Source organism: Mesoplodon bidens, assembly GCF_964165515.1.
Source record: "Mesoplodon bidens genome assembly, chromosome: 8".
Lineage (NCBI taxonomy): Eukaryota > Metazoa > Chordata > Mammalia > Artiodactyla > Ziphiidae > Mesoplodon > Mesoplodon bidens.
The window spans coordinates 54,178,839-54,206,021 of NC_138165.1; the positions used below are offsets into that span (position 1 = coordinate 54,178,839).

The 27,183-nt window shown below is 35.0% G+C and overlaps 1 protein-coding gene across 1 annotated transcript in view; it reads left to right on the plus strand.

Annotated features, from left to right (window-relative positions):
* The window catches only part of LRP1B (LDL receptor related protein 1B), a gene marked incomplete at its 3' end in the record, with an annotated part of 2,330,707 nt that overhangs the window by 380,821 nt on the left and 1,922,703 nt on the right, over positions 1–27,183 (plus strand). Inside the window, exon 19 of the mRNA XM_081243013.1 lies at positions 10,393–10,461. The remainder of the gene's footprint in view (positions 1–10,392; positions 10,462–27,183) is intronic.

Consider the following 27,183-nt stretch of genomic DNA (forward strand, 5'->3'; position numbering starts at 1 on the left):
GCACTGTAGCTTGCTGGTTGTTGAGTGGAGCTGGGTCTTAACATTGAGACAGAAATCTCTGGGAGAGCTTTCGCTGTTTGATATTATGTGGAGCTGGGAGATCTGTGATGGACCAATGTCCTGAACTCTGCTCTCCCACCTCAGAGGCACAGTCCTGACACCCGGCCAGAATACCAAGACCCTGTCAGCCACACGGCTCTTCCTGGACAGATTCCTGGAGTCTTCCTCCCTGAAGCATTCAGAAGTGCTACTAAAGGAGGTGGGGCTGGCAGGATGCTGGGGCCACTTGGAAAAGGGAAGAGGGAAGAAAGAATTTTCCCCTTCACTTTTGAAAGATAATCTCACTGGGTACATATTTTAGGTTGGTGTTTTTTTCTTCCAGTAATCAAATATATCTTGGTTTCTGAGGAGAAGTCAGGTATAATTCTTATCTTTGTTCTTCTACAGGTAAGATTCTCCCTGCCCCGGTCCCTGGTTTCTTTCAGGATTCTTTCTTTTTCTGATTTTCTGTAGTTTAAAGGTAATATACCTAGGTGAAAAATTTTGGGCATTTATTCTGCTTGGTATTCATTGAACTTCCTGGATGTATGTTTTATTTGGAGGAATTAACATTAATTTACATTAATAATGAATTTAAATGAATTTACATTAACATTAATTTGAGGAAATTATCAGTCATTGTTATTTGAAATATTTCATATGTTCCTTTCTCTCATTCTTCTACTACTGGTATTCCCATTCCACATATGTTCCACCTTTTGTCATTATCCCAGAGTCTTTGGATATTCTGTTCTTTTATTTGTTTTTGTTCTCTTTGCCTTTTGGTTATTAAGGATTCTATTGCTGTATCATCTAGCTCAGAGATTCTCTCCTTAGCCTTGCCCTGTCTACTAGTAAGCCTGTCAAGAGCATTCTTCATTTTTGTTACAGTGCTTTTTACCTCTAAAATGTATTTTTGGTTCTTTCTCAGAATTTCCACTTACATTGCCCATCTGTTCTTGTGTGCCATCTACTTTATCCATTAGAGCCCTTTAGCATAATAATCATAGTTTTAAAAAATTCATGGTCTTATATTTCCAACATCCCTATTATGTCTGGTTTTGATACTTGCTCTGTATCTTCATATTTCGTTTTTTGCCTTTCAATATTTTTCTTGATAGCTGGGCATAATAGACTCAGTAAAAACAACTGCTGTAAATAGATCTATATTATATACACATATATTATTACACATTTTGTGTAATGTGTTGGTGAGGTGTAGAGGGAGGGGAAGCATTCAATAGTCCTATGATTTAGGTCACAGTCTTTTAGTGAGCCTGTACCTCTGGACTGTAAACTTCACATGTGTTATTCATTTTTTTTCTCCCCACTTAGGATGGATAAGATGGCTAGAGTGGGCTGGAATTGGCTATTTCCCTTCTCTGACATAGAAGGATAGAGCAAGCTGGAGCTGGGTATTTCTCTTCCCCTGGTTAGTTAGGCTCTAGTAATACACGCAGTATATTAGCCTCTGTTTAACTAGTTTCCCTTGAGGACAAGCCTTACTAAAAAAACAGAGTGCTATGGCATATTTCAAAATGGTTCCTTTTTCACTTTCTCTGACACAAGCTCAAGGGGATTTTTCTCCTTTATTTATTATGGGCACCTGGTTGAGCTCCTGGAGGTAAATCTCACAACGTTGCAGGGTCCCCCATGACTGGGTACCCCTGGAGTTTTTAACTCCCAGACTTGTGTACACTGAGCCTCCAGCAATGTATCAATTATAGTGCAGGTCTTCCTAACCCAGCACAACCCACAGCAGTTTCTGCCTGTGATCTCTGCTCAGGGAAAGCACCCTTCCCTGTATTTGCCTGTCTGCCTCTCCAACATTGGGAGCTGAGGTTTGTCCTGTGTCCTCTCCTCTTTTATGAATCCAAGAAGAGTTGTTAATTTTTTAGTGAACAACATTTTGCTTTTTTTAGGACAGAGTGAACACTTCCAATCTCCTTATATGCAGAACCAGAAACCAGAAGTCTAAATAATCTCTCCATTAAACTTTTTTCAGTTAACCCTTGAGTGTGTTATCTCAAGAGATATCAAGATTTAAACTGAAACAAACATACTCTAAAAATACTAATTTGATTTCTTATTCAGAAGTAATTTTATTTTAAAGCTAATGTAACTAGTACTTTGATTAAGATGACTTATGAGATGTAGCAGTATAAAGCAACTCTATTTTGTTTATCCCATTGTTCTTTGAAATATACTCTGAACAGCCAGGATGAAAACTTGGGTGGGCTCCATGACATTTATGGCCACTCTAAGATTTAAAAATAAAATCCTATTTGAAGTTTCCAAACAGTCTCAATTCAGCAATAAATGGGAAACTCTGTTACTTCAAATTTTGAATTTGATTTTATATTGAAGATGTGCTACTCCTCTCCCATGTTTATTCCTGCTGTACATGGGAAGTCTAGAGTCTAGAAGTGGGGTTCAGTTAGCTATCTCCTCTTTCTTCAGAGATATTGACCCTTCTTTATCTTTCTACATTTAAAATGAAATTTCTTTTCATACTTGTAGGACAAAGAGTTAAAGGAAGAAATAGCTATATGAAAGTTTTTACTTTTCTGATATTGTCATGAGCTACTTTATCCTTTTTCTGGATGTATCAGCTATTTAAAGCTTAATCCCACTTTTGTGGGTTGTTATAAGTTTTCTTCACAGACTCCAACCTGTATTTCAGGGGATCTCTTACCTATGGTTCTCTTGATGACGGTGATGCTTTCTCTTTTGATTTATAGTTTACACCTCTTTATGTAACCCTTGGACCTCTAGCAATAGCTCCAGCATTTTTCTGTCATCTTTTAATTAACCGATTTTAAATCGTCCTTCTTTGATAGGATGTAAGATAAACCCATAATTTATCTCTCTAGTTGTAACTGAAATCTGGACCGTGGAAACCACTTGTACGGTCTATCAACTTACTGTTTTTAAAGTTTGATACTTTCAAAAATGTAGTCCTTTTCTCGGCAGCCATAATTTTTTTTTCATTCAATCTCTTGTCTTTTAGATTTTGATATGAAACAAATACCTATCCACTGGCTACCCCAAACTCCACAGGAGACATATTAAGGTCTCAGAGTTGTTTTGTTTGTTTGTTTGTTTAAGAATTTGCTTTCTTGAGCTATTGATAAAAGTCAGGATTCCCCGCTCTTCATTCTTGAGGAAGAATGAGGAAGAAGGTTCCATTCAACATGCTGTTACAGTTCCATCTTCCTTTTTGTCATTGCCACATTCTGCATCTCCACTTACCTTTCCCCCTTTTTTTTTAATGGAATAAGTCAAATAATTCCTTTGTTTATTTGTATAAAGAAAATGGGGTGCATTTTGTGATGGCTTTATTTCACTTTCATCATACTGGAACTGTTCTTGCAATATACTGGAACATTTGCTCATATTTTCTTTACCCACATTTCCCAGCTATTTTGGGTATAATTCAAGCCTCCTTTTTACCCTTTTTCAAGTCTCATTCAAAGCATAATGGCATATGAGGAACAAGGACACAGAGAATGGAGACATCTTCTTTTTCATTTTCTTCTAATCAGACAATGCTTCTAGCCTTCTCCAGAATTTTTCATCATAAGAGGTTTTTAATATTTTAACAACTAAATTATATGTTAGTGTTTCCTATTTTTCTCTTCCATATGGTTAAATTAATAAAATTCCTTCATCTGGCTTATCTCTCTACTTGTGATAAGATATGTCAGATAATTACCAACCTGGGGCAGTTTTAGAAGTCTGTCTTGTTCCACAGAGAAGCAAAACCTTCCCTTGGTTGTCTGCCCACACTGGGAAGAGCCCTCAGAAAAGAAGCAAAAAGCGGACATCCAAGAGCTCTAATCCAATAATCAACATCTGATGTCTATCTGATTTAGTATTTTTGGAACCTGCTCTCTTATACTTGATTCTGATACAATAGCATGGTTTTATTGTATGGATAAACTTCTCCCATTGTTCTCTTGGGCTCCAATTAAAATCTTGGATTATAAAGCACAGGTTTTTAGGGCTGCAATTTAATAATGCAATATGTATATAGTTTTATATAATATTTATGTAACTAAATATATAACTAAATATTCCTTTTGTAGCTAAAATAATGGATCCTGGAACGACCAAGGCTTCATCAAGGCCAGGCTGGGAAAAAAATCAGCTGTCCTTACTCTCAGGGAAATATTCCTTTCATTGCACATTTTTGCTTGTTTCTTACATATTTACAAACACTTCTTTTTGTGCCCATATTCTTGACTGGCCTAGATTTTTTATTTCATATTTATAGACTCAGACATAGTTTTCATGGCCTGGTTTGCCTGACACAGATGTCAGGTCAAGTACTTAAGTATCAAACTTTTTTTTTCCTGTTCATTAAAGTTTGTACCAAAAAACCCCAAAACAAAAAAACCCTCACTGTACTTATCATCAGAATTCATATTAGTGGCCCTTATATGCACAATCTCTCTCTCTCTCTCTCCATCAAACAATAGATAACTCTGATTGTAATATTTTGCTTAGGGTACTTACTCTCTCCCACTGTTTCATCTAGACACTTGCCTCCTAGACACTAGTTCTTGATCTACTTGATTTCATCTGTCACTTGGTCATTCACAGGTTGCTGATTATGCAGTAGATAAATCACAAGAGATTTTGTCAAATGATAGACTGTATTAATGAATTATGCACAAGGATAGGGTTGCCAGATGAAATATAGAATGCTCAGTTAAATTTGCTTTTCAGATAAACATACTAAAAATAATTCATTGCTTATCCGAAATTTAAATACAACTGGGCATCCTGTATTTTTATTTGCTAAATCTGGTAACTTTACGAAGAGAGCACTCTTTATTAAGAATTTTTATCACAATATAATCACACTACATAATTTTTATTTATTCTTCCCTAATCTTCATTGTATCCAATTTTGTGTAATTCTATTAGATTTAGTTCCTATCTAATTTTTCCCATTCTGTTTGTGTGCTTACCATTGCATAAATAACTCCAAGGACTGTAGCTCTGGAAAAAAAAAAAAAAAACCTGAGTATTGATCTAAGTTCTTTGACTAAGCACTCTCCTGTGTCTTTATGGCCTAGCATAGAATTAATTATTTAAATGCTGGATATCTTAACACCCTTTGTTTTATCCCTGTATCACTTAGAGTCCCAGCAGAAAACATAATCAAATCAGTAAATGAAGATAATTTTAATAAAAAGACTTTTCATAGACATGTGGACAGGGTTAAGAGACCCAAGAAGAATGGCAAAGCCCCAGAGGCTAACTATGATTAATATTTGTTAACACCGCTATGCCTGAAGAGGATGGTGTGGCCAGAATCCAGCAAAAGCTATAGCCCTGGGAGGGAAGCCACCCTAAAGAAGCAGTGCTGATGACTGGGGAAAGTATCTCGTGTTCAAACGAAGAGCTGGCAGTAAAAGCATTGAGGGAACAATTACCCTGATCTCCCTCTTCTGCTCTTAGGACAACTGAGTCTACCATTATTCAGTCCCATCTAGAAACCAGAGGAGAAGGGAGCCCAAATGAGGAACTTCATGGAGGTCAATACCAAGGAGCTAGAAAGTGTATCTGAAGAATAACTGGCTCAGAAAGTGAAGGAAAGATTTTCAAAAATTTAAATATTTAAATCTATCCATAAAAAGCATAGGAAAACCTTTTTAAAAAAATATTAAACGTTGGATTCCAGATGTAAAATGAATAGTGTTACTTTTTATTAAATAGTGAGCTCCTTAGACATTATGTTAAGTGCTTTTCCACAAGTAGATTTTGTTCATAAATGTAGAATTATTGGTTGCAGAACTTACTCTTTTAAAAGATGGTCTGGATGATAATAACCAATGTGCTCTGAGGGAGGAATAGAAATTAATAGCTTCAGATATTGTTGGTGGAAGTGTATTTTGTACAATTTTTGTAAAGAACAATTTGACATATTCTATCAAACATTTAAATGTGTCTAGATCTATAATCTGAAAGTGAATGTGTAGGAATTTGTACTAAGAAAATTATCAGACAACTGTATATGGTTCATATAGATAGTGTATTTATGAGAATATTCATTCATGGTCAGAAAACTTACAATCAAATTGAATATGTTAATAGATTATTTAAATAAATAAATTATGATACACCTATAAAATACTATGCCATCAAAGTACTTTTGGTTTTATTATTATAGATGTACACTATATAATATAATTTTATATATAGCTATATAATATAATTTTAATTTAAAAAATTACAAAGTAGAATATAGAATATGATCCCACTTACATATTGTCTTTTCCCGAATGTCACAGAAATGGAATCATAGCAAATGTAGCCTTTTACATTTGTTTGCTTTCACTTAGCATAATGCTTTTGAGATTTATTTATATTTTCACATGGTTAATTAGTTTATTGTCTTTTATTGCTGAATAATATTTCATTGTATGGCTGTAACACAACTTGTTTATTCTTTCAATAGTGGATGGACATTGGGTTATTTCCAGTTTGAGGTTATTATAAATAAGGCTGCTATACACAGTTATTTACAGATTATTTTGTAGGAGAGTATTTCATTTCTCTTGGGTAAATACCTAGGAGCAGAATGTCTGGAACATATGGTAAGTGTATATCTAACTTTAAATAAAAAACTACAAAACTCTTTTCAAAGTAGCTGTTCCATTTTGCATTCCCATCAGCAATATATGAGAGTTACAGTTTATTTCTGAGTGTTTTACACAGAACATTGATTACTTTTATCATCATCAGATAATATAAGAAAACTATTTCTATTTAGTTGATGAAATATTTCTATAGGAAAAAAAAACCTGTGGGGACTCAAGTTGAGAGTAAACATATAAAGGCCATTAACAATGTGTGCTGTCGGGCCTCCCTGGTGGCGCAGTGGTTGAGAGTCCGCCTGCCGATGCAGGGGATACGGGTTCGTGCCCCGGTCTGGGAGGATCCCATATGCCGTGGAGTGGCTGGGCCCGTGAGCCATGGCCGCTGAGCCTGTGCGTCCGGAGCCTGTGCTCCGCAACGGGAGAGGCCACAACAGTGAGAGGCCCGCGTACCGCAAGGAAAAAAAAAAAAAACCAATGTGTGCTGTCTATGCCAAAATAAAATAATAGATAGATTAACAAATGAAGACAATATTAGGGCAATTTTTACATCTTAAATTAACAATAATTATTTTATTAGGTTTTTTTAATTCACCAAACCTCAATAGTTTATGTCTGATACTCAATCCACTACTATATCAAGGAGACACTTAGAAATGTGTCTTACTGTAGATAATAAACTTTGTAAAAAGCTTTTTTTCCCTGAGTCTGGTTCTTCACTCAGGATTTAATGCCGTTTTGATTGTGAGATGACTCCATTGTTTATTTGTCTTCCTAGTTCTCTTTCTTTCAGCACCAGACAGCACAGTAAAACTTGAGAATATTTTTCTCTTACCTTTTTTCTTCTTTCCTAAACTTTTATTATAAAAATCTACACTGCTGTATTGCCATCTGCTCTATTTCTATTTCCCATTTCAGATTCTGTTTTTCCTTTTGCTAATCAGTCCCACAAAAAATGACTCAAAATTCTCACACACTAGAAGTGGAATTTGTTTACTAGAAATTTTCAGTTAAATATTTTTCTGCTTTTCCATGACTTACCAGGGTACATCTAATTTCAAAGAGGAAAGAGAGATGTAAATTGTGCAGGACTGATTTATTTTATTCTCATTAAGTTATTTATTCAAAGATTTTGTTTTTCTCTATGTACTGTTGTCACTAAATAATTGTTGATTTGATCATCTTATATTTTGAGAAGATATGCAAAGTATATTTTTTTAAGAAAGGACTATGCCCTGATTACTTCAATCTGAAATGGTTTCAACTCTCAGATCTGTGTCTTACTCTACCATTTACTAGATGTTGCTTTGAAATTTATCATGGTCCTCTCAAAGGGATTTTGAAAGGCCACTCTGTGCATACCTCTGCCTCCAAGCAGAGTGTCACTCCTAATTACAGGGGGCAGTGTGGCAAGAATCATTTGTTAGGGACAGATGAAACCGTGACGTATAACCAACCTATAACTTGCCCTCATCATCAACTGAGCACTAGTTGCATAAATTACTTTTACTGAGCTCAGTATACATTTTATTAGTGCTGTTCCCCTTCTATTGCTCAGAATGCATATTGCTAACCTATTAAGTAAAATCGCTTATAGATGTAAATTTTTATGACTTTTTAAATGTTAATGTATGTCTTGTTAAATGTTAAAGTGGTAAATAGCTCCTAGAAGCTCATATGTACTAAATTATATTTTATAGCCCTTAGCATTTAAAGAAATAATTTATAAGATATTTGTCAAGCTAAGATTTTATAAACTTGCTGCTTTTTAAAAATTTTTATTTATATTTTATTTATTTTTGTTTTTGGCCGCACTGAGTCTTTGTTGCTTTGCGCGGACTTTCTCTAGTTGCAGCAAGTGGGGGCTACTCTTTGTTGTGGTGCATGGGCCTCTCATTGCGGTGGCTTCTCTTGTTGCAGAGTACAGGCTCTAGGTGCACGGGCTCAGTAGTTGTGACTCGTGGGCTCTAGAGCGCAGGCTCGGTAGTTGTGGCGCACGGGATTAGTTGCTCCATGGCATGTGGGATCTTCCCGGACTAGGGCTTGAACCCATGTCTCCTGCATTGGCAGGTGGATTATTAACCTCTGCCTCACCAGGGAAGTCCAAACTTGCTGCTTTTAATATATAACTGTACAAAAGAAATTTGGGTAATTAGAAGATAATACCAGTGCCACATTAAATGGTCACTGTCACAGAATAACAAACATCTTCTTGCTAGTAGATTAGGAAAAAATATTATGAAATATAAGAATTATGAATTTTAGCTACTGCTACAAACTGGAAATATAGCTTTCTAGGTCATTGTACCAAATCTATGCTCTTCTGTAGAGGGCTGCTTACAATTCCCATTTATTTAAATATTTATTGTAGATAAGTGCAGTGATTTTTTTTTTTTTTTTGGCCGCACCATGCAGCTTGTGGGATCTTAGTTCCTGGACCAGAGATTGAACACAGGCTCTTAGCAGTGAAAGCACAGGGTCCTAACCACTGGACCACCAGGGAATTCCCAAGCAGTGATTTTTTTGAGCTATTTTGGCTCTTACTACTGAGTGTATTACTCATGACATAGTAGCCACAGTACCATAATTATAGAATAAATGAAATCAAAGCTCACAGCAGTTTTTGATATTGAATTCCCTGGTCATCATTGAAGGGTTGCCATTAGATCCTTTTAAAATATGACTATCTAGGTTCCAACTATTGACTTACATTCATGAGAGCTGAGGCCCAAGTCATGTGTTTTTTTAAAAAGTGACCCAGATTGACATGACATGCCCACTACACTAAGAATTTTTTTATCCTTCTAGTTTATAATTTATAAATAGGAAAACCAATATCCAGAATTTTAAAGAATTTACTCAGTGTCAAAGAGCTAGTAAGAACTAAAAATCAAAAGTATGTTGACTTCCTGTTATACCCATGAGGTAAAGGACAGGCAGAGCAGTCTCCAATCAAAGCCATAATAGTACAAGCAGGGCTTCCCTGGTGGCGCAGTGGTTGAGAGTCCGCCTGCCAATGCAGGGGACGCGAGTTCATGCCCCGGTACGGGAAGACCCCACATGCCGCGGAGCGGCTGGGCCCGTGAGCAATGGCCGCTGAGCCTGCGCGTCCGGAGCCTGTGCTCCGCAACGGGAGAGGCCACAACAGTGAGAGGCCCGCGTACCGAAAAAAAAAAAAAAAATAGTACAAGCAGAGTGAGCATCAGCCTTTTCCCAATCCACAGCTCCTTCCAGGCAGTGATGAATAGAACTGGCAAGATAACACACACATGTAAATACATGTATTAGATGGCCAGGGCTTCAGTAATGAAGAACCACAAACTGGGTGGCTAAAATAACAGAACTTTATTGACTCACAGTTCTAGAGGCTAGAAATTCAAAATCCAGGTGTTGGCAGTGTCGATTTCTTCTGATGCCTGTGAGGGAGAATCTGTTCCATGCCTCTCTTGTAGCTCATGGTGGTTTGCTGACCATCTCTGATGTTCCTTGGCTTTAGATGCTTTATGCCAATTTCCATCTTCATATTCACATGGCATTCTCCCTTGTATGCTTGTCTGTTTCTGTGTCCACATTTCCCCTTTTTATAAGAACACCATTCATATTGAATTAGGGCCCACCCTAATGACCTCATTTAACTTATTTTAAATATCCTATTTCCAAATAAGGTCATATTCTGAGTTACTGGGTTAGAACTTAAACATGCCTTTTATGGGGGACATAATTCAATACACAATTGTCTTCACAGAGACCAGAAGAGAAGGAGCAGCTCAGCAGACTCAGAAGCTCTCTCCTAAACACAGGATCACCCTTTACAGTAAGTTCAAATTATTTACCTGCATAACATGATCCTTTCTCTGAGGTACACAGCCCTTGAAAACTTCACCTTAGTTCTTTCCCAAAGAGGGACTGTTTAGAATCCTGTAGTGCCTCCTCTAATTATTGTTTATTTAATTTATACTTAAAAAATAATATCATTAGTGTAATGTAGAAGTTTAATTACCTGGGTAATGAGTAGTCCAACTTGAAAGAAACTGTCAAACTTCATTTATAAAAGAACTAATATGGGCTTTCCTCCCCTTATCTGTGTGGTTGTTTTCTAGTTAATTCTCATTCTCCATGAAGTCTAGACGCTGTCTACAGTTCTGACCAAAATCCATTAATTTAATCCATTGTGTTTACAAGTTAACACTTACACCTAACACTTATGCTTCTCACTTTTACTGTATAATAGTCTTGCTTTCTGAACACATTGCCTTTCTATTAAACACACATTACTGCTTTCACCTTTTAGAGTAGAAATTTTTCCTTCTCTTCATCTAGAAATATTGTCTCTCTTCTTGGAATTGCTTTTCTCCCAGCTCCACATATTTGGTTCCCCTAAAGAATACTGCATTCTCACTTGATTCTACTCAAGAAAACCACAAAGGATTGGCCCAGGATTTTTCATCTAGATTAACTAGAGTCCTACCCCAGGACTTTTGAACTTGACACTAAATATTCTGTCATTTAGTGTTTCTCCACTAACAAAAATTATATCAACATCTATCAGTGACAGTGTTTTTCCCAATATTATTTAGGAAGTTTTCAGCTGATAATAATAGAAAATTAAATTCAAAGGATTTAAATAACAAAAAATTCACTATTGTAACACAGTGCAGCTCTAAGGTATATTAATGCAGCAACTCAATGATCTTTTCACAATTGTTTCCATTCTATTACCCTTGAGGTTGCCTGCAGCTTTGGGCTTGGCATAAAATGGTTGTACCAGTTCAGTGCATCTTACTCAGAAACTATGCTATTCAGAAACAGAAAGAAATCATTTCCTCCATTGTGTTTAAAGACAAGGAAAACTTTTTAGAACCACCCAGCCAATTTTTATCACATTGTCTAGAATTATATACTAATCCCATGCCTAAAGTGATCACTGTCAATGGAATTAATACCAACATAGTTGGCTTAAGGCCAATCAGGATTAACTTTCTAAGGCTGAGAACAGAGCAATTTCTCCTGATGTTCATGGCCATGCAAAAGAGAACGTATACTTCATCAAACCAGGATTGTTAACAAGGAAAAAAAAGAATAAATGTTGGGTAGATTATGAAAATTCTATGTTAACCCTTCAGTATAAAGAAAACATATGTGTGTTGGAACAATGCAGCCATCACAGAAAGACAATGACCTGGCAGTTTTGAGGACCCTCCTTTCCAACTTACCCTGAAGTCCAATTGCATTTCTTTTTATTCCACAAAATGTTTGATGTTGTTGTTGTTGTTTATACTTTATTGGATTCCCTGAATATAGAAATGCTTCTTTTTGCCTTTAAAATAGGATTTCTGTCACTTGTAACAAAACTAATATACTTTACCATATTGTAACTTTATCGATGTGATATTTATATTTGTCATTTTTTTTCATGGCTGGAAATTTTCTTCCCAATTTTATTAGAAGTAAGGCTTTACGCCTTATACCAATTTAATTACACTCCAATAAGTCCAAATATGCCTTGAAATTTGCTGATCATTTCATCAGACTATCTCATGAACATGTTTCTATTTCTACTATAAAACTAATGTGGATTTTTTTTATCATTTTCAAGTGTGATAATCTTACCAATTCTAATTTCCTTTTTTGATTATTTATGAGTTTAGAAAAGCTGTTGGTAAGTCATGTGAGAATCATCATCTTTGATCCAAAAAAGAACATGACCCAAATAACCACACCCTCTACTGAATATTTTCATTTCATTCTTAACTTGCTGTATTATACAATTCACAGTTTTACATTTTTAATGTTATTAAGTCATTATCAAAATACAGCACTTCTACTTTATTATTCTTACAAATGGAATGAATTTGACCATATAAACTGTAAGTGTTAAGCTGTTAATGGTCTCCCATGGGTCTTATTTCTTACCTGTGGACTTTCAGTGATTTCCTTGGGGTTTAGGTGAAGAAAATTTTGCAAATTATGCTTATAGGCATGAAAGTTTTCCTCTGATCTTCTCTATGTCTACCCTAGAGTTGTGTTATTTAAAGGCAGGGAAACTTCTTAGACGAACAATAGTTTTGACTCTTCTTTGCCATGTGACTTTCATTTGATTTTTTTTTTTTTTATGAATTCACCTTATGCTGCTGATTACAATTCTAGAGAAAATGATAGGAAAGACAGAGTTCATTATCAGTGCCTACCTGGGATATATACCTGCCCTGTCCCTTCCTATTCATTTTAGCATACAAACCATTTACCCTATTTCTTTAACCAGACTGCTCTGCTGACCTTTGGCCCTACCTTCCATCAGGGCTCTAGACACTTTCATACTGAAACCTACCGAAATACACATTGTGAACTGTTTAAGATAAAAAGCTTATTTTTTGACTTTTTAACTGAGACTTCTATTAAAAAGTCCTCATATTTAAGTCAGAGAAGAGGTGGAGGGTGGCCTAATGATACTTAACAGTATAAGGATTTTGGATCAGAGAAGTTCTTGTTGATGATTGATTTATAATATTAAAAATTTGTTGTATAAACTTTAAAAAATAAAATAAGGCTTAATGGCTAAATGAACAATACCTATTTGAAGTAAATACATAAATAAGCCATCTTGACTTATTAGAAAAAAAGTCAAAGAAATAAACTGACAGTCATCACAGGAAATTTAATTAATTGTAATGCTCAGATGAGGCAGAAATTTCGGAGTTAAAGTATCATTACAGTAGCTTCTCTTAGGCCAGAGGTCTGCAAACTACAGCCCATTGATCAAATCTGACCCAACACCCATTGTATTTATTAAAATACAGCCATTCCATCCATTTACATATTGTCTACAGCTACTCCCTTCTTACAGTGGCAGAGTTAAGTTGCTACTGTGACCATATGACCCACAAAGTCTAAAATATTTACTATCTAACGCTTTACAGAAAATGTTTAATGATCCCCGTCATAGGTAAACCTCTGTCAGACTCAAAATATTGTAGAACAATTGAGCTGGTATAAAGGCATAATTTGAATAAACATATGTTATAGGATGAATTGGGAGCCATTCTTAAAGGAATACAACCAGAGAAAGCTTGGTTTGTCAACAAGGGGAGGCTGTGGACTATGTCATACATTATTTGACCTCAGTGAAATTTAGAAAGCCACACAGTCCTCCATAGCTTTATTTCCTTGATCAAGCTAAGGCAAATAGTGTACAGACTAACATGGTAACATAAAATTTCTCTTTCCATTTATTGATGATGCCACAAAAGCCACAACTATCTGAAGTTGCACTGTTTTTTTGTTTTTTTGTTTTTTTGTTTTTTTTGCGGTATGCGGGCCTCGCACTGTTGTGGCCTCTCCCGTTGCGGAGCACAGGCTCCGGACGCACAGGATCAGCGGCCATGGCTCACGGGCCCAGCCGCTCCGCGGCATGTGGGACCTTCCCGGACTGGGGCATGAACCCGTGTCCCCTGCATCGGCAGGCGGACTCCCAAACACTGCGCCACCAGGGAAGCCCAAGTTGCACTATTTTTGAGGGCAGATGCTTGTTGCTACAATGACTATGGTCTGTGTTTGCAAAGTAAAAAGAGTATCGTTGGAGGAGGTCGCTGAGGGAATGTGACCACCAGTTGGCCTGCAAGGATAACCAGAGGCTCCTTATCCCCTCCCCTGTCCTTGGAATGTGTGTTTTGTCTACCCTTCCCACATTAAGATATCTTTCAAGGACAGAGCCTTGAGTGAGTAATGTGTTGTTGAGATACTATGGACTGAATACATGACTGACTCCCATTAAGGTCTCTGTATAAACTTTTAAGATTCTGGTGTGCAGGTAAAGGGATCTGCTTGTCTTGAGATCACCCAAGACAAGCTTAGTACATAAGTTCCCTTGCTTATTAAACCTGCCACCTACCAATTTGGAGTGCTCCGTCTCTTTCTTCATTCTCTCCCTGGGGCCAGTTTCCAATTTCATCCAGAGAACTCCCAAGGTTGTGAACCAACAAATATCAAATCTAAAACTAGCAGAATAAATCTACAAATGAGAGTCTTTGTTATACAAACCTGGGTTTGTACAACTTGAGATAGTGTTTTCCAGGAGACAACTGAAATACATGTTAAAGTGGGAAGAGACTGGGATTAATTTTCATTGAGGGGATAGTTGAAGATCACCATTTCAAGAAGTTTGGTGGTGAATGAGAAAAGAGAAGTTTCGGAGGAAATTAGGTCAATGGAAACCATGGGGTTAAAAGGGAGACTAGAGCACATTTTCTGCATAGAAAATTTTGTGTGCTAAGAGGATCACTGAAATGACTGGCCAAGGAGTCCAGGCTGCCTAGAAAGAGTGACAAAGGAGAGAGGGAGTAGGTTTGAATATCATGTTCTTCAAACATAATGCAACAGTGGCATAGACCTATCTTGTTATTTCTAAGAAAAGGCTTAATGAAAAGATGACTATTCTGCAGGAGAGTTGACACTCCCTTTCATAGAATTCTATAATCACTTATCTTTCCAATATAATTTTAAAGGCTACAAAATTTATAGATCAAATGTGTTAAGATGAGCTCTTTTTTTGGGACCAGCCTAAATGGAGGTCAAAAGTTAACTCTGTAACTTCATTTTATATCTTATACAGAAGAATTCTCAACTTCTTGTATAAAGACCCAAGCACATATTCCTACTAGAAGTTTGATGTACAAGTCTCCTGAGCTTGAGCTTGAGAAGACTGTGTACATTTTATAATGTCCAGGAGATGACAGTTTTCACCTACTAGAAAAAAAAAAAAAGATCTGGAATTAAATACTTTGTGAATTGAGTACCACTTCTTCAGAAATTTCCAGACAATAGTGACAGCCACCTACTGCTTTGTGCAACAGTAACCAGGTTGATTCAGTCATTATATCAGCACACATAAAGAGAAAATACATGCATGTAAAAAAGATTGAACTACAGCTACACACTTTTTTTTTCTTTGAAAATGAAACCGGTTGGCAGCCTCACCAATAAACAGTGCTCAATGCTGTCTTAGTTTTCTGGTTTGAGCTTTGGAATGCTGAGTCTTATGGTAATTGCATATTACATCTACATACTTCAAATGAGTTTATAATGGCTATTATCATCAAAAGGAATAAGAAAACAATTAACCACGATTAGCCTTTTTATGTGAAGAGTTATCTCCTTATTTTGGCATTCAGTTTGCAATCATTTTGAAATTAGCTATGAGTTTGAAGAATTTTATTTATTTATTTTTGTATTTTAATAGTGTAAGAACAAATGAGTTCCTCAATCTTATGGATTTTTATAAAAAGTAGAAAATGCTAGCTGTGTTTATTAAAATATAAAACCCATTTCCCTAACTAGTTTAAAATAAAACAGAAAGAGACCAAAAGAAATCTTTCTGTTGTTTTTTTCTAGTTCAGTTTGAAACTGAGCCAGTTTGAAATAAGTACAGATAAATTCATTATTGCACTTTATATACTCCTCCAAATGATTAATTATTGCTACCACACGTCCCTTCCAAAGGTAAATGTTCTCCGGTAAGAGAACAAAGACATGACTTGGTAAGCACACATTGATGATATAGTTGAAATTTCAAAATATTACCTTCTTGCTCTATTGAGATATTGTACATATATATGTTTTATGTTATACATAGAGTAAGAGTATGCATTTTGTCACAGAGATTCCTAAATGTTATGGAAAAAAAGAAGGAAGATTTAAAATAGTGACTGTCCACAAATCATGGCCAGATTCCCTCTGTTAGCTGTTGAACTACTGGTGCATTGACTGCCTTGCCTGTGGGATGTATTTGAGTCCTGTAAATAATGACTGGGAGTGAAATCTCAGGGGGACTGCATGGGCTGTATCTGAACTCTCCAGATAATGACTGTGCAGCCAACACACACAGTTCTTAAGGAGAGTTTTCAGGTCCTTGGAGAGCTAGCCTTCTGCTCTGTGCTAGCCTAGCTGGCTTGGAGAACTGCCAGTGGCCGTGACTGGAGTAACCTCTTAGAAAAGAGGACTGCAACTTTGGAGTTCTTTGGATGGTTGTAAATTACAGAGGGCTAAAGAAATTCTCTAGGGATTCGTGTTTTGTTGAAAGGATGGTAGCAGCACATGCCCCCATACATAACACTAAAAAAAAAGAGAGAGAGAGAGAGAAAATGTAGCATAGAAGTTGACTTTTAAAAATTAATTTAGGTTACAGAAAAGTAAATTGGGATTTGTCGTACATGATACTAAGTACAGTAAACTATGTATGAATAAAGACATTTCCTTACGTTATATTCATTTGTTTAGTCTGATGACTATGTCCACAATTTCCCATTTGCCTACTCCTTGTTATTCCATATTGAAGAATTTCAGAAGCAGATTCCTTAAAATACTTGAAAGAAATTTCAACATAAATATGCAAAGATTAAATGTCATTGTTATTTTCTAGGAGTGGAAATCTTTGGCATAATGTATTCTCAAGCAACCTTTCTTGCTTTGTTAAATGATTTACTTTTCAGAGCTAGGGCAAGAGATTATTCTTTCATTACGGTTCAATAAGAAAATCTTCCTCTCAACATTTATAAATGACCAAATATATAGATTTATGAATAACAATGAGCCTTATTTTATATTTAATATTGGAACTATACTTTGAGATATATTTGACTCCTAATCTACATTGTTTATTTCACATATCTAACAAATAACTTTCTTATAAGGAAGGCCTATTTAAATAGGCTATCTTACAGGTAAGGTCTATTATTTATTCCTTCACAACAAACTTCTGCCCTCTACGACATGTACCTCTATTTTTTAACAACTCAATTGAGGTATAAATTACAAACCACAAAATATAACAATTGCTAGAGAAGTTGTTTTGGTAAATTAATAGAATTGTGCAGTTTTAGAACATTTTCATAACTTAAAAATGTTTCCTCATACCCATTTGTGGTTCATCTCATCTCATACTCCTATCCTTAGGAAACCAGTGGTCTGCTTTTAGCCTCTACAAATTTGCCTTTGCTAGATATTTCATATAAATGATATAGTATAATAAATAGTCTTCTGTGTATGGTTTCTTTCACTTAGCATGATACTCTTCAGGTCCATTCATGTTGTAGCATTGTGGTAGACAGAATAATTGCCTCACAAAGATGTCCATATCCTAATCCCCAGAACCTGTGGTTATTTTATATTATATGGAAAAGGAGAGTTAAGGTAGCAGGTGGAATTAAGTTTACTGATCAACTGTCCTTAAAAACAAAGAGATTATCCTGGATTATCTAATGGCTCCAAGGTTAATCACAAGAGTCAGAATGATGAGATGTGAAAAAGATTTCACTGGCCACGGCTGGCTTTGAATATGGAAAGGGATCACAAGGCAAGGGATGTGAGCCATCTCTATATGCTGGAAGGGGCAAGAAAACAGATTCTCCCCTAAGAGACTTCAGAAAGGAACGTCAATACTGTGAATTTTAACCCAGTGAGACCCATTTCAGATTTCTCACCTCCGTAAACTGTAAGATAGTAAATTTCTGTTGTTTTAAGCCACTGAATTTGCAGCAATGTGTTATATCATGAACAGGAAAGTAATATTAGCATGTATCAGTATTTTGCTCCTTTTTAAAAATTTTTATTTTTATTATTGTGGTAAGCAAACAAAACATGAGATCTACCTTTTTAACAGATTTTAAGTGTAGAATATAATTTTAACTATATAGTGTTGTCTAGCAGATTTCTAGAGGTTAATCTTCTTGTATAACTAAAACTTTATACCTGTAGATTAGCAACGCTCCATCTGTCCTTACCCCCAGCATCTGGCAGCCACCATTCTGCTCTTTGCTTCTATGAGTTTGACTGCATTAAATACTTCATATAAGTGGCATCTTGCAATATTTGTCCTTCTATTACTGACTTAACTCACCTAGCATGATGTCCTCAAGATTTCATCCATGTTGTCACATACTGCAGGATTTCCTTCTTCTCTAAGACAGAAATAATATTCCATTGTGTGTGGATACAACACTTTCTTCATTCATTCATCCATTGATGGACACTTAGGTTGTTTCCATGTTTTGGTTATTGTGAATAGGGCTGCAAGGAACACGAGAATCTCTTTGAAATTATAATTTCAATACTTTTGGATGAATACCTATAAGTGCAATTGCTGAGCCATATTGTAAGTTCTATTTTTCATTTTGGGGGGAACTTCCATATTATTTTCCATAACATTTGCATCATTTGGCATTCCCAAAACAGTGTGCGAGTGTTCTGATTTCTTCAAATCTTCACCAACACTTGCCTTTTGGGATAATAGGCACCCTAAGAGGTATGAGATGATATCTCATTGTGGTTTCCATTTGCATTTCCCTGATGATTACTGACATGAGCATCTTTTATGTATCTGTTGGCCTTCATATGTCTTCTCTGGAGAAATGTTCCAGTTTAATTGCCAATAGTGGTATGTTACTAATATAGACCATGTTTTGTAATTTTTGTCACTTGAGTATTTGGATTGTTCAGTTTTAGTTTGAAGCTATTATTATTAGCTTCTATGAATATTTATGTACATGTCTTTATGTGGACATATTTTTTGGTTTCTCTTGGTTTGACACCTAGGATTGATTTTGGGTCATACAGCAAGATTATGTATAACTAAAAAGTTAAAAAGAAATTGTCCAACTGTTTTCCACAGGGTTGAGGCCATTTTATATTCCCATCAGCAATACGTGAGGATTAGTCTGTCTCCACATCCTCACTAACACTTGATATTTTTCTGTCTTTTTTTATTACAGTCATTAGAGTGCGTGTGTAGTGGAATCTCATTGTGCTTTTTTTTATTGTAGTCAAATACACAAAACATAACATATACCATTTAAACCATTTTCAAGTGTTCAGTGCTATTAAATACATTCACATTGTTGTGCAACCATCATATCTCTTTATCTTGTAGAACTGAAAATCTATATCCATTAAACAATGACTCCTCATTCTTTTTTTCTCCTCAGCCCCTAGAAACCACCATTATACTTTCAGTCTTTATGATTTTGACTACTCTATGTACCTTATCTAAGTAGAATTATACAGTATTGGTCTTTTTATGACTAGCTTATTTCACTTAGCATAATATCCTCAATCTTCATACATGCTGTAGTGCATTGCAGAATTACTTTCCTTTTTAAGGTTGAATAATATTCCATTGTATATATATACCATTTTTGTTTTTCTATTCATCAGTTGATAGATACTTGAATTGCTTACACTTTTTGGCTATTGTTAATAATGCTGCTAATCACATGGGTGTAAAAACATCTCTTTGGGGTCCTGCTTTCAATTATTTTGAGTATATGTCCAGAAGTGAAATGGCTGGATAATATGGTAATTCTATTTTTAATTCTTTGAGAAGCTGTCATATTATTTTGCACAGTAGCTGTACCATTTTACATCCCCACCAATAGTGAACAGGGTTCTAATTTCTCCATATCCTCACCCACACTTTTGTTTTGTTTTGTTTTGTTTTAATAATAATCATCCTAATGGGTGTGAGGTGGTATTTCATTGTAGTTTTGATTTCCATTTCCCTAATGATTAGTGATGTTGAGCATTTTTCATGTGCTTGTTGGTCATTTATGTATCTTGTTTAGATAAATGACTATTCAAGACCTTTGCCATTTTTGTTTATTTGTTGTTGTTGAGTTTTAGGAGTTCTTTATATATTCTGGATATTAGTCCCTTATCAGATATATGATTTCTAATTTTTTTCTCCCATTCTGTGGGTTGCCTCTTTATTCTGCTGACAGTGTCTTCTGATGCACAAATTAAAAAAAAAATTATGAAGTCCATTTGGTCTTTTTTTTTTACTTTTGTTGCCTGTACCTTGGTGTCAAATACAGTAAATCTCTGTGAATTCCAGAGTCATGAAACTTTGGTCCTATGTTTTCTTCTAAAAGTTTTATTGTCTTGAGTCTGACATTTAGGTCCTTGATCCATTTTGAGTTAATTCTTGTATATGCATTATATAAGAGTCCAAATTCATTCATTTGCATGTGGATATCCAATTTTCCCAGCACCACTTGTTGAAAAGACTGTCCTTTTTCCATTGAATGGTTTTAACACCCCTGTCAAAAATCATTTGACCATATATGTAGGGGGTTATTTGTGGCTTTCTATAATATTCAGTTGCTCTATATATCTGCTTTATACCAGTACCACTGTTTTGATTACTGTAACCTTGAAGTAAATTTTGTAATCAAGGAAGCATGAGTCTTTCAGTTATATTCTTTTTTTCAAGATTATTTTGGTTATTCAGTTCCCATTAAGATCCCATATGAATTTTTGGATGGGTTTTCTATTTCTGCAAAAACAAATCTTTGGTGTTTTGAAAGACATTTCGTTGAATTTGTAGTTTGCTTTGGATAGCAATAAACATGCATTGTTTTTCCATTTATTTATGTCTTCTTTAATCTCTTTCAGCAAAATTTTGTTATTTTTATTTTACAACTTTCACCTCTTTGGTTAAGTTAATTCCTAAGTATTTTATTCTTTTTGATTCTATTCTAAATGGGATTGTTTTTGCAATTTGCTTTCCAAATTGTTTATCATTTTTACATATAGAAATACAACAATTTTTGTGTGTTCACTTTGTATTCTGCTACTTTGTTAAATTCATCTAACATTTTAAATCAAATTCTTAGGGTGTTCTAAATATAATATCATATTGTCTGCAGAGATAATTTTATATTTTCGTTTCCAATTGGATTCCTTTTATTTCTTTTTTCTTGCCTAATTTGTCTAGCTAGAATTTCAAGTACCATGCCGAATAGAAGAGGTGGAAGCAAACATCCTTGCCTATTCCTGATCTTAGATGAAAAGCTTTCAGTCTTTCCCCATTGATTATGATGTTCATCTGTCATTACTGTATAAGTGTTTATGGTTGTTATATCTTCTTGCTGTATTGAAACTTTTATCAATATATAAGGTCTTTCTTTGTCTCATGTAACCTTTTTTGATTTAAAGTCTACTTGTTGAATATTAGTATAGCTACCCCTGCTCTCTTTTAGTTATTATTTGGAGGGAATATCTTCCTCTATCCTTTCATTTTCAATCTTTTTGTGTCTTCTGGTCTCAAAGGAGTCACTTGTAGATAGCATAGAGTTGGATCATGTGATTTTATCCATTCTGCCAATCTCTGTCTTTTGATTGGAGAGCTTAATCCATTTACATTTAAAATAATTATTGAGGGACTTCCCTGGTGGTCCAGTGGTTAAGACACCATGCTGTCAATGTAGGGGACCTGGGTTCGATCCCTGGTCAGTGAACTAGATCCCACATGCTGCAACTAAGACCCTGCATGCTGCAACTAAGACTTGGTGCAGCCTAATTAATTAAAATAATTATTGATAAGGAAGAACTTACTTCTGTCATTGTGCTATTTGATAAGCCTTATAGCTTTTCCCCCCTCATTCCTTTAATAACTATCTTCTTTTGTGTTGATTTTTTTGTAGTGAAGTATTTATATTTCTTTCTCATTTCCTTTGGTATACATTCTATAGCTATTTTCTTTGTGGTTACCATGTAAATTACATTTAATTAACATCCTAAAGTTATAACATTCTAATTTGAATTTATACCAGCTTAACTTTAGTAATGTACAAACTGAACAGAAAACAAACTAAAAGAGCAGCTCCATCCTTACCCCTTTTCATTGTTGATCTCACAAAATTACATATTTATATGATGTGTGCTCCAAAATGTAAACTAATAATTATTTTAAATGCATTAGCCCCTTAAATTGTGTAGAAAACAGGATTTGTACTTAAAAACTAAAATCATAGCAATATTACCTTTTATACTAATAATTTTCTCTTTTTAAAAGGTATTAGTTTCTTAAATCATGTAGAAAACAAAAAGTGAGTTAACACTATTGTTGTAATATTAGCTTCCGCAATTGTCCATGTATTTACCTTTATTGAGATCTTTATTTACCCATATGGAGAGGTAGAATTTATGGCATTTTTTTTTCCCTATGGTAACATAGTTTCAAGCTGTTAAACATCACTGACATAGTTCATCTTGATAGTGTGTCATGGAGAGATAATGCCAGTTATCTATATTGTCTATATTTACCTTCAGATTCCCTCGCATTCTTACCCACCACTGTTCTATTTTAAAAGTGGGCTGAATCCTAAAGACTGCTCTTGTAATAGCTGATTTCTGGCTGAGTATGGGAGGCTTTGGAAGGAGGTTAGAAGGTGGGAAGAAGGAAGATGCCAAGATATTGCACCCCTCTTTCTCTGCTTGGGGGGACAAGGATGCTGTGATTCCATTGCTTCCTTTCTCATGGACAGACTGGCCTGAGTCTGAGCTTTTGTTGGATGACTGTTACTTCTGAGCACTGGTAATATTGCCTAGTTCCATTTTCCCTCCAGCCTTGTAGTGGCCATGTCTTTCTGCTGTTGATTAATGGGTTTTCTCAAGGTCATCTGTTCAGTGTTTAAGTTCAGTATAACCAGTTCTCTGCATTACATTGACTTGTTGCAAATTATTGAAGTCATTTTTCTAGTCAGACACAAACTGATAGAGTTTTTAAAAAATCATTATTTTATACCCTACTTGGTATTAAATTATGGGTCTCTATTTCCCCCTACTTAGAAAAAAAAAATTCCTGTCCAAGTAGTGATGGATTTTTTTAAAATTTATACTTATTTAGACCAAATCTTTTGGTCTGGAGCTGGCCTTTATCCTGTTGGTTATCACAGGAAAAAAATTTCATTTGTATAATATTTATTTTTTCCTTTAAATACATATTAATACAACAGTACAATTAAAGTCCCCTACCTTTTTGTCATTCTTTCTCTACTTCTTCTCCTTTAACGACTTCACAGGAGTGTTGAGAAAATTCATGATTTAATCTTGGCCGACAATCTAGAGTTGCAAAGATGAACAAGGAAGCTTTTAAATAAGACTGACACTAATTCTAATTCTTGCAGCATGCCTGTGCTTAATATGCTCCACAGTCCCACACAGCTGATTTATTTGGAATCTTTCTGCCTCTTCTCCAGTGGCAATGAAAGTACTCATCACAATCTTGATTATTTTTGCAAGGTTTTAGAAAACACAATATGTGATAAAATGTAATTTAAACATAATACACCTCTTTCTGGTTAAAACATATTTCTTTCAATCACAGTAAATCTTAGACAAAGTAACAGGACTAATTTATATTTAACAAACCCATACTTTGCCAATATCTATGTTGCTTTTTTAGAAAATGGTATAAAATCAAAGACACTGCTCTTTTTCTTCCCTGCTATAACTTTTACAATATTGACAGTATGAAATTGCCATCTATGTCCCAAATGAACTATTAAAAAAAGGAAACCTTAAAGTACTCCCCAAAGAATTTTCCCTTTATTCACCAGTTTGAAATTGTTTTTTTTCCCCATGGTTAAATATTTAATGTGTTGCTGCTATATAAGAATCATCTTTGTGTTAGTTATTCTAATTATAGATAATCTTCCATATTTTCCAGCACTAAATGCTACTTTATTTGACCAATTAAAATTTTGGGTTACTCAGCAAAAGACTGTTTATAAGGTTGACTGTTCAACTGTACCATCGTCTCATCTTACAAATCAACTTTTAAATTTGAGGCTATCAGATATAATACCTGAGAATGAGAACATATCAATAGTCTAATCAGTTTTTGTTATGCCATTTAGGTGTTCAAAAGAAATTGAGAAATGATGTAGTTTGGTTAGAAGTTTTATATTTTGTGTCACAAGTTCTGTTTAATGGCTTTTGTGAAGTGTTGCTTCAATTCTGTTTCCAAAAAGCAATAAAGCAGAAGTTGTTTTTACAAAGCAGATAGAAAATTGATTCACCGGTGCTGGGCATTTTCCAAGTGTAAAACAGTATTTCCAAACTGTTACATGTGTAATAATGGCTTTGGTGTTTAAGTAAGCATTTCATTAAATGGGTTGATTTTAGTTCTAAAGCTAGGGCTACCATCACTAAATAATGAAGTGGTCAGAAAGAATCAGTCATATAATTTTGTGTTAAAAAAATTCATGTGTGTGTGACTCTACCAACTGAAAAGACGGGCTGAACTGTTATACCTCATCTATTTTTATTTCACAAGTTAAGGGTTTATTTAAGTACTTCTTTAAAAACTGTAATAAATGTAATAATGAGTTGTATTCTCACTTTCAATTATCCATGAGAAGAAAAATAACATAAATCATGACATTTTTCTCATATTTTCAGATTTAACCATATTTACATTTATTAAAATCCCACTCTTTCTCAGAATTGCTCTTAGCATTTATTGATTTCTAAATCAAATAGCACAAAGCAAAAGATTTCTCACTACTTCTTCCCAATTCTCTAAGTTCAATCCACATTTTTTCTATCAACTTTGATAAGAAATCACACATTATAATGAATGATTAATATTCCATTATTTAAAAATTTTAATCAACTGTCTTCATACTAAAAGATATGGCAGTTATCTTTAAACAACTCAGCGGCTTGGATTGGCTTTTCAGAAATTGAGAGGTTATTACCTGAGACTTTTGACATTGAACTTTACAAACGTAGGAAACAAACAAAAGTTAAATGAAAGAGAGGCGGGCTTACATTAAAAAAATATTATAAATATTTGTTTATAATTTTTATGGGCTGTAAGAGAAAAGCCTTTTTTCCCCTAAATCACAGTTCTAGCTCAATAGAACTGTAACAGTAACAAAATAAGCATTGGCACACAATTCAAATTTTGTTCAAACTTTGTGTAACATGGTTCAGCCTAAAATACAATCAAACCCAGAAATGTGTTACTATTAGGACTGTCTTGTGTTGCACCAGCATTAATACCAGGTATTTTTTTAGAAATTTGAAGGAGTGCCTGCTCCCAACAGAAGTGGCCTTGCTCTTTTTAAATGCGAATTGCAAGCACTATCTACTGAAATTTGCCACCTTTTCAGTGTATTGCAAGTTGCCAAGCTAAGAAGGGAAAGAGGTTCACTTAAGAAGTTCTGTCTGACTCATTTTTGTTGTTGTTTTTGTTTTTTCTAGAGCACTGGCTTATTTTATTCTTTATTCTTGCTACTCCTCCTCACCCCAACCTGCTCAACCAATAGAGTCAGGAAAAATAATTCCAGGGGAATAGATATTGTGAAAGTCAAGGTTAAAAAGGGGCAGTGTATACATTGCTTGTAAAGTCTTACCTCATGCTGGGCTCAATTAAGAGAAAAGCAAATTAAGGTGCAGCAGATGAATAAGCATCTTACCTCAAGCATGAGCTCTTCAGTTGAGTAATAAACCCAGTAAGGTGGCATCCTAAAGCCTAAACAAGCCTTGGCAAACTTTTTTAAAGTTCTAATACTTATTTTCTTATTTGGTTTCAATAAATATAAGCCCCCTTTCCTATTACAATTCCTATTCCTGTTTCCTTCACACAAATTTTTGACAGATATTAGTAATTAGAATTTATAAGTTAGCTGACATTGAGTATATTTCTCAAATTAAAGTAGATCAACTATAATTTAGAAGATGTCTTAGCTTATTTTCCACATAGTATGACAGAGATTCATCTGGGTTTTACTTCCAAAGCTGGGCCAGGAGGATTGCCAATATTGATGTCAACTACCAGCACAGGCTGGGCATCACCAGAGTAAAGGATTGTATGTGCCTGCATGCTTGGGTGGATGCCCTGCCACAAAGGCCTCAAATGTGGCACATTTGGTTTGACTCCAGGCATAGACTCTCCTTCTCTCTGGTAGTGGTAACATCTGCTTATTGGTCCACATTTTCTGAACAGCCTGAGAAATTTTAGTATAATTATCCACCTTTGTCTTAGATTTTTGCGACTTTTCTTGTGCAGCTCTTTATTTTATTTTGGTGTAATTTACCTTCATCTTTCTTTTTCCCATAGAGAATTTATTTACTACTCTGCATAAGTGCATTGAAAAGATAGTCAATGATGGGGCATAAGACTTGAGCTCAAAGAATGATGCAGGAAATTGAAAGTATATAAGATATTCAGATAAAGAAGATCAATTAGACTGGCCAAATTAATTACTCTAAAGAATATGTCCTTTTTTCCACATAAAATCCTTTTTCTCACAAGTTCAGAGGTATTTTTTTCTTAAGATTGTTATTTTAGTATGTGAGCAGTTGGTCATGCAGTAAATGATAAACATCCTTTCTTCATTTCCATTAAATTCAGATCAACAGCTTTTTGTCTGGCATATACCTCATGACAGATGCTGGTATTATGAAGATAAATTAGCTAAGATCACAACAATGAAGCAGGTAACAGTTTTGCAGGGTGACAATATGTGAATAAATAAATTGTAACCAGTTCTTTGTAGGACATGCTGTAAAACAAGTTATTCACAAATGTTATGACAGTGCTTGATCTAATCAAATAAAAATGAGTTTAAAAATAAGTGCAGGGCTTCCCTGGTGGCGCAGTGGTTGAGAGTCCGCCTGCCAATTCAGGGGACGCGGGTTCGTGCCCTGGTCCGGGATGTTCACACATGCCGCAGAGCGGCTGGGCCCGTGAGCCGTG